Below are 9,647 nucleotides of genomic sequence, written 5' to 3' on the forward strand. Positions count from 1 at the left end.
TGAACGTTCACAGCGCCGTGTTTCTGCTTACCCTTCTCTGCCTTCAGCTTTTACACGCTGTTTTCACCTTGAACATTTCAGCGCCGTGTTTGTGTTTACAATTCACTGCCTTCGTCTTTTACGCGCTGCTATCACCATGAACGTTCACAGCGCCGTGTTTCTGCTTACCCTTCTCTGCCTTCAGCTTTTACACGCTGTTTTCACCTTGAACATTTCAGCGCCGTGTTTGTGTTTAGAATTCACTGCCTTCGTCTTTTACGCGCTGCTATCACCATGAACGTTCACAGCCCCGTGTTTCTGCTTACCCTTCTCTGCCTTCAGCTTTTACACGCTGTTTTCACCTTGAACATTTCAGCGCCGTGTTTGTGTTTAGAATTCACTGCCTTCGTCTTTTACGCGCTGCTATCACCATGAACGTTCACAGCGCCGTGTTTCTGCTTACCCTTCTCTGCCTTCAGCTTTTACACGCTGTTTTCACCTTGAACATTTCAGCGCCGTGTTTGTGTTTAGAATTCACTGCCTTCGTCTTTTACGCGCTGCTATCACCATGAACGTTCACAGCGCCGTGTTTCTGCTTACCCTTCTCTGCCTTCAGCTTTTACACGCTGTTTTCACCTTGAACATTTCAGCGCCGTGTTTGTGTTTAGAATTCACTGGCTTCGTCTTTTACGCGCTGTTTTCACCATGAACGTTCACAGCGCCGTGTTCCTGCTTACCCTTCTCTGCCTTAGGCTTTTACACGCTGTTTTCACCTTGAACATTTTAGCGCCGTGTTTGTGTTTACAATTCTCTGCCTTCGTCTTCTACGCGCTGGTTTCACCATGAATGCATTCACAGCGTCGTGTTTGTGTTTAGAATTTCGAATGGCTTTCGAATGGCTTTCGAATGGCTTTGGCTTCCGAATGGCTTTACTTTAGAGTGGCAACCCCATTTGCCGCTTCTCGTTTATGCCACCATGTAATGAGGGCGCTGACGATGACGGTGAATTTCGGTGGTTGTTATTCCCCTACCTTCACTACTATTTACAGGCAGGGCGACCACCCCTCGCTAGCAACTACTGCAGAATTTAAGCTCGCACTGTGGGAGGCCTCGTGAAGGAATCGTTTTGAAATGATGAACGCCAACGCCAGACGCCGGGATTGTCACTTAAGCTCGCGTCTTGGAACGTCTCGTAAAACATGTGGATTGCACATAACGACGCCACCGCACTTTTTGATCGATCGCTGTCAGCTTCATCCGCACTGCTCCATATAAGAGCTGCAGAGAGAGAGAGAGAGAGAGAGAGAGAGAGAGAGAGAGAGAATAGTCTTTAATGGTACTGGTGAGGTTAGCCTGGCCAAGGCGCCTAGCTTGCTACACCAGATGTATAAAAAATGAAATCGATGAAGAGATGATGATAATGACTGTGATGAAGATGACGCGCTCATTAAGAGAGTCTGTGTTTGTGTTTGTGTTTACAATTCTCTGCCTTCGTCTTTTACGCACTGTTTTCACCACGAACATTCACTGGGCCGTGTTTGTGTTTAGAATTCTCTGCCTTAGTCATTTACACACTGTTTTCAACATGAACATTCATAGCGCCGTGTTTGTGCTTACCCTTCTCTGTCTTCGTCTTTTACGACCTGTTTTCACCATGAAAATTCACAGCACCGTGTTTGTCCTTACCTTTTTCTGCCTTCATTTTTTACGCGCCGTTTTCACCATAAAAATTCACACCACCGTGTTTGTCCTTACCCTTCTCTGCCTTCGTCTTTTACGCGCTGTTTCCCCATGAACATTTCAGCACCGTGTTCATGTTTACAATTCCCTGTCTTCGGCTTTTATGCGCTGTTTTCACCATGAACATTCACAGCGCCGTGTTAGTGTTTACAATTCTCTGTCTTCGGCTTTTATGCGCTGTTTTCACCATGAACATTCACATCACGTGTTTCTGCTTACCCGTCCTTGCCTTCATGTTTTATGCGCTGTTTCCAAAATGAACATATCAGCGCCGTGTTTGTGTTTACAATTCCCCGTCTTCGTCTTTTATGCGCTGTTTTCACTATGAACATTTTAGCACAGTATTTATGTTTACCCTTGTCTGCCTTCGTATTTTACGTGCTATCTTCACCATGAACATTTCAGTGCCGTGTTTGTGTTTACAATTCTCGGTCTTCGTCTTGTATTCGCTGTTTTCACCATGAACGTTCAGAGCGCCGTGTTTGTGTTTAGAATACTCTGCCTTCGTCTTTTATGCACTGTTTTCACAATGAACATTTCAGCGCCGGGTTTGTGTTTACAATTCTCGATCTTCGTGTTGTATGCGCTGTTTTCACCATGAACATTCTCCAACTTTTACTTGCCCAGTTCGCCACAAAGACTCATCGTAGAGTCCAAACAAATATATTTGTCCATCCAATTCGCTTGTACCACATCTTTCTCACTCGGTTTTCCTCCCAATGCACATTCTTCGCTAAGCCAGGCACAGTATCCCACATTTTATTAGAGTGCAAATAACTCCGACCCCCTCCCCCCATTTCCTTCCCCCTCCACCTCCCTGAGGTGTGGGAGAGCCTGATTACCAGTGACCATCTGGACGTATACAGCAATGTCTGACATCTAGCGCATCGGTCGGACCATAGCTCGGCAAAACTGGATGCCATTCACTCACGCTCACTCAAAAAAATATATTTATCCTAACACACTCAGTCGCACTCGCACTCGCCACTCCGCCCTCACCACGCACTCTCACTCGCACTCACGCTCGCCACTCCACCTTTACTACTCAATCACTCGCGCTTATGCTTGCCACTCGCCCACACCACTCGCTGTCACTCGTGTTCACGCTCACCACTCCGCTCTCACAACTCGCACTCACTCGCGCTCACGCTCACCCCTCCACCCTCACCACTCGCACTCACTCCCGCTCACGCTCTCCACTCGTCCTCACCACTCGCACTCACTCGCGCTCACGGTCACCACTTGTCGTCACAACTCGCACTCACTCACGCTCACCACTCATCCCCACCACTCACACTCGCTCGCGCTCACGCTCACCACTGGAACTCATCCGCGCTCACGCTCACCACTCGCATTCGCCGCTTACACTCCCTCGCACTCGCACTCACCACTTGCAATGACCACTCACACTCACTCGCAATCACCACTCGCTTCCTCCACTCACACCCACGTACAAATATTTTCGGGCATGAAATACTCATTTGAGCTAAAATTTGCCTTTCTCAGGAATGGGGTCTCCCTTTTGCCTAAGTATGCATTCGGTTATTATAACCGCAGATCTTGATATGTCACTTTCAAAGCGGTAATCGTCGTTGGATTCTTTTGCGAAATGAACAAATTATCGCAAATTTGCCTGACGCCATTAATCATAACTTTTTAATAGTGTCTATGTTATTTCTCTCAGATTCTACAAAAGAAAAGAAACACCGAAAATTTTCACAGTGGTGGCAAACATAAAAGAAATAGTCCAGTTTGGAAGAAAACCTTAGAAAAGCTGTTGCCCTCTGTCAAAATACTGGCTAGCGCGCTATCCGCTATCCGCTATCGGTATCGAAATATTCCTATTTCGAAGCGCGCTATCCGCGCCACTAAAATTGCGCAGTCAATTTGCTCTGGACAACCCTCCAAAGGGTTTATTTCAAGAGTAATCCCAGGTGAAAAGAGCGCACAGCGAGAGTATCCAGCAAAACACCACCACGAAAAGATTGAAAACGGCAAACAGGGTGCAGGAAGGCTAGTGAAGCGCTTCGCTTTGAGCGCTTAGCAGAGGCAAGGCGAGGGAGAGAGGCGGCGCCGCGTGGTCGCACCAAATCGTCGCCGCCTGACTTTAGCGCGGGCGTCCTTATGAAGACGAGTAGCCTGGCGCCCGCCTCCCTACTCGGCCCCCTCCTTCCCCCCCCCCCCCCCCCCCTTAAACGGCGCCAGCCTACCGCAGAGCAAAACCGCAGCTTGATCCTAAACTACACCGTCATGCGCCCGCAACGGGCACCGAGACAAGTTCACGTCGAAAGTTTTTAACAAATAACGGGGAGAATAAGTCATCGGACACACACACGCACACGTACGCACACTCACGCACGCTCGCACGCACACAAACGCACGCATGCACACGCACGCACGCACACAACCACGAACACGCACACAACACACAAGAACACATACACGCGCACACTCACACAAACGCACATGCACGCACAAACACACCAACGCACTTAAACACGCGCACGCACGCACACACATACGAACTCTCATGCACGTGCACATGCATGCAGACGCACTCACGTGAACACGCAGACACACGCACGCACGCACGCACTGATTCACTCACTCACCCACGCACAAATTACGCTAACCGCCTGCCGAGAACGCTTACTATTCGTCACACCACTCAGGGGTCACAGTACCCTAAGCCGTCGGCACGCGGACGACGACGCAGTCCGCGTGAAAGCGAGTATCATAACATAGCGCCGCCGTAACAAGTAATGACAAATTCTGATGTTAATACGCCAAGGCCTCGAAAAGGAGCTACTGCTTCCAAAACACGCAACTCGCCCATTCGAACCGTTTCGCCATACTGAAACGCGATTCTGTGAAAATCTGCGATACCTTTTCAAACGTTTACGGGCACTCACAATTTGCGATTCAGAACAGCCGGCCATTTGACAGCTGCAGCAAGCCGGCCAATTATGTACACCAAGTACTACGGAACTAGGCCACGGTGCTTCCTAATGCCTCCATCCCAACGCTCAGCGGTAGGGAAGTGCAATCGCTTTGTTGCGACGACGTTACCGACACTAGTTACAATGCAAAACGCTGCGAGCCAGAAACATCCTTCGTCGAGAGTGCGCGCAACAGCCCCAATGAGTCATAACAGTGAGAGTATCAGTGCATTAAGGCGTCAGACGTCCATCCAAATCGTATTCCTAAATCAACAGGTCACTGGAAAGTTGGTTAAACGGTGCCCTAATTGTAAAGGGGACAAGCCACGTATTCCCGAAGCTAAATGCAGTCGTTCCATTAACTAGTGGCTGTGCGTACGAGTGGATATCGCCAGCAGCAATTACCACAGCAAGCGGCTCCTGCGACGAATGCCAACAGCGAGTGATGCTCACCGCGGTAAGCGCCGCACATCGCGCAAGGAGCGTGGGTTCACTCGCCACTCATGAGTGGTGAGCGGAGCTCGCCGCGAGTGGAACTCGCACTCGCGAGTGGTGAGTGGGACTCACCGCGAGTGGAATTCGCACTCGCGAGTGGTGAGTGGGGTTCACCGCGAGTGGCTTTTGTACTCGCGAGTGCTGAGCGGGGCTCGCCGCGAGTGGCGCTCGCACTCACTCGCACTCGCACTCACCAGGCCAAAACGACGGTGAGGGTCATTCACCACTTACTTGTGAGTGGTGAGTGGGGTGTGTGTGAGTGCACTCATGAGTGAGTTTGCCGACCTATGGGTCGGACGGTCATCACTTGGTCTTGGCATAGGGAACCACTCAATAAAAGTTTCGTATTACCATTACTCCAAGCTCTCATCTTCACAGGTTACAACGCAGGTGCACACTGCGGAACGACTGCTTCGACATTCACGAACACTCGTCTTGTAAAATAACATTCTTGAACCTGCTAGCCAAAAACACTGAGCGCCAAGTGACATTTTAGTGGCTTCTAGGCCACTATGGTGTTCTCTGGAACGTGAAGGCACATAAAACAGCTCGCAGGGGCCTTCCAATGCATGATATGGGGAAGGAATTCTTCACTAAGCATGATTCCTCAGCTATGACGGAGGCACTTGCGTTAATGGAGCAGAACCGTCTCTTGTCTATCCCACACCACCATTATGCTTTCTTGCACTACGTAGACCCCGAGCTCAGGACTAAGCTGCCGGAGCGACTTCCGCGCCGGCTATAAACTTTATACCACCGATTACGCCTCACCGCAGCGCTCATGAAATCAGGCCTGTTTCGACTTGGTGCAACGTCGAATCCTTACTGGGATAACTGCGGATCGCCGGAAACCGTGAAACATCTACTGTTACAGTACCCCGCTTATATGCTCGCAAGATGCCGTTTCGTTCAAAAGGTCGGGCACCTACGCCCAGGAACAAACAGCCTAGAAGTACTGCTCGATTTCTGGCCCACCCCTTCAGCTCAACGCAAAGCACTGGTGGCGTTACTTGAAATCGGCGTCACTGAAGCGATTTAAAATACTATTGGGAGCATAATCTTCATCAAACTGCTCACACGAACTGCACACTGTCTTCTTTTTACTTCTTTTCTCCTCTTGATCCGAACAGCCTACAAGTTTTCTCCCGGTTTACCCCTTACTGCTTTTACAGGCAAATATTGCAATTGGATCTGCACAACACTTGGGAGGGAATTGGCTGAAGCCAACAAAACTAGCCAATTGGAATGCCTAAAACTCACCAAGGCGGGAAGACACACCCTACGAGAACTAGGTTACGAAGTTCCCAAAGGCAATAACACTAAATGACGCATTCCTCTACATGTTAGAGAGAACATCACTGTCGCCCCGGTACCAAGCAACATGCATCCAATCCACAACAAAGCATGACCCAAGGCAAGAGTTCAAGCTCTTCGATCTGCATACGGGAAACGGCATGACGTTAGGCACGCAGACGCATCACTATACACCAGTCGATCAGCCCTCGCAATCAGCATAGTCAATAGTCAGGGACTGGAGATAGCTTTCTGCTTCTATACCTACCAAGGACATCGACACCGCCGAAGAAGCAGCCATTGCTCTTACAGCTACCACTGGCAAAGAACATGTCACCATCATATCAGACACACAGAAAGCGTGTCGAAACTTCCAAATTGGGCGCATTTCATCAACAGCAGCAAAATTCTATCAGCCCACCCTGATTTACCCGAAATTTTCATCATATGGACACCGGCTCATTCATCACTGGAATGGAATGAGGCGGCTCATGCATGCCGCTGCCCCAGCTCATAAACACCGGGCGCCTCCTTCTGGGATATCAGCCAGTCCTTCCCTTAGCGCAACACGACAAATAATCCCCAAAATGTACAGTGACATCCTGGGCACTACCGCTTGGAACGAAGAACCTATTCCTCCTCTACATCTCAACATGTCTCGCGAATACACAGTGATCTACAGACAACTAAAACTAACACATTTTCACATGGTAAATTGCTACACGTACCCAATAGATCCTACATTATACACATACACTTGTAAATTCTGCATAGAGCCATGCACTCTCTACCACATCCTATGGTAGTGGCGCCACACACCAACCTTTTCCCCAAATCTAAATCCCTCGTTTGAGCAGTGGGAGAGCCAGTTGACCAGCTCCAACCAGGATCACCAACATCTGGTAGACCGGGCGAGACAGGCCCCCAGGATCCAGGGCTTCATGGACTAAGGTGGTCCCCCACCTGGCGGTCAACCCCACAACATTTACTGCTCAATTAAATGTTTGTTCCTGCTTTTTTCCTCTTTCGTCTGCCCTGTTGCCTATAGGCCCTTTTCTATCCTCCCTTACCGATTCCCCCGCCAAGTAGCATGTCGGTGATGAGATTCTGGCAAACCTTTCGGCTGCCTTCTCTAATAAAGAGCTTTCTCCCTCCCTCCCTCCCTCCCTCCCTCCCTCCCTCCCTCCCTCCCTCCCTCCCTCCCTCCCTCTCTCCTCGGAATGCCTCCTGTGATGACGAAATACCAGCATTACGAATGAAACGGCCCGTACCATCGTTGGAAAAAGCCCAAGAACACAAATGCATCAAGCCACGCTATCGAAATCGGCGGCACATTTTTAAAGCGCTTCACTGACATGGTCAAGTTTTCAAGACATTAAACGTTGAAACGCTCTAGTCCCAGCCTAACGTAACCTGAAAGGTTACGAGTCGCTCCCAGTTTAGGAAATGTTGCATATTAACTTGATTACTCTACGGTATTACGCTGGTAATGTTGCAGCAAGAACAAAAAAGATTCAGCATTAACTACCTTTCAAAGGCCAACTGCACTCAAATTTCACCTCGACCAAATTTCTTTTTAATGCATATTATGTATCCCCAAATCAGCTGGGACACAAGTAGTATCCCCGTAAAAAGCCTCGTTAATCAGTCAGAAGCGTTAAAAAAAGCTCCGCCGCAGATCATGCTGGCCGTGGCGGCGGACCGGGTTAACAGCCATGACACGCCTTTGACGTTCCAGCCGACGGGGCTTCTTCCTGTGACCAGCCACGCAGCTGAAGGACCGGTCGAGCTCTACTGCCCCGTGCGCGCGTTGAGCTTGCGCGCAGACTTTCTCCAGAGCTGGTGACCGTCCGGCCGCTCGCTGGGCAGTTGCAACGTCACTGCAATGGCCGCGCTCTCCTCGGTTCCGGTTTCGAAATCGTCCATTTTTGTTGGCCCCTTGCGGCGCCACGCGAGTATTTCAGCTTTTGTATTTTGCATTTTGTTTTCTTTTTTAAGCACACTATACGGAAATAGCGTTTTCAAGAGGTCGAAAGTTTGAGTGCAGTTGGCCTTTAGGCCGTGAATTTATGCTCAGATATCGAAGATTTTCTGCCCGCCACGGGGCCCCAAAAGTTTAAGTGCTGTAGCGGAATTATATGCGACTATCCAGAACTTCCTAGTAATGACGCCAGGCCATCTAAATGCACTTGTAAACTACGCCGGTGCTGTTATTACGATGTGTTGTGCCTTGAGGCTATGGGATAGTTTGTGTTCGTGCAAGAGATTGGACGCCCCGTATCACAAATAATTTAATATGTAGGTAGCTTCGAACCTCGCTGGAAATAGTTTATTCGCCGAAAGTCAATGTTTCCTTGTTATCCGAGAAGTTGTTAAAAGAGATGGTATTTCCAATGTCGTTTTGGTGGTTTTGTACAACGGAGGGCAAATCATTGCTACGCCCGAGCCCTCAGGGCGCTGCTGTGCACTCTGACACAACAGCACAAAGAAGGGGGACAGCAATGCGCTGAACATTAGAATTCCCAAACTCAAAATACCATCTAGGCCTTAGTGCACCGGGCCTAGACAAGTTCGTGTCGGCATTGACCACCAGAATGCGCAGCTTAGTGCCCCAAATAAAAGCCCCAAAATTACACAGACGACCAGACTTCTGACATTTTTTCTCCCCTTTTATTTTCCTTCCTTTTTACTCTCACCTGTGACCACGCATGCGTTTGCACGAAGGCTATGCTGCGGGCTCTAGTCGGGAGGCGTATAGGCGTTTCCTAGTGAGCACAGCCAAGCGACGCGTAGCGTATTCTAGGGGCATGTTTGAAGCTATGTACACGTGTATGTGACCCTCAATTTAATCACTGGGAACCGCTTGGTCTCGTAGTGTAGTAGTTCCGCTCCTGCGAAGCAAACATTTTACTGGGGTTCAAATCCCGTTACCGCTTTTTTTCATTTTCAAGGGTTTGTCATAGTTGAATATTAACATTTGTTATCGCGCATGTATTGTATTTATAACATCTTTATGCATTATAAATGGGATTTCGGGTATTTCGGTTGCCTTTTGGTCAGTTTCAGCTAGTACTTCTTGTACGTTTTCACGGGTTTTCCCCTTTTAGGTCGGTTTCGGCTATTTCTGTTGAATATTTGTCTACACCGTGGTTTGAAACCATTGCAGATCCGTTCTGGCTGTTATTTATTACAGTTCGGGTG

The sequence above is a fragment of the Haemaphysalis longicornis genome, unplaced genomic scaffold (assembly GCF_048455015.1).
Source record: "Haemaphysalis longicornis isolate Haplotype H1 unplaced genomic scaffold, Haemaphysalis longicornis Haplotype H1 scaffold_4, whole genome shotgun sequence".
Taxonomy (NCBI): Eukaryota; Metazoa; Arthropoda; class Arachnida; order Ixodida; family Ixodidae; genus Haemaphysalis; species Haemaphysalis longicornis.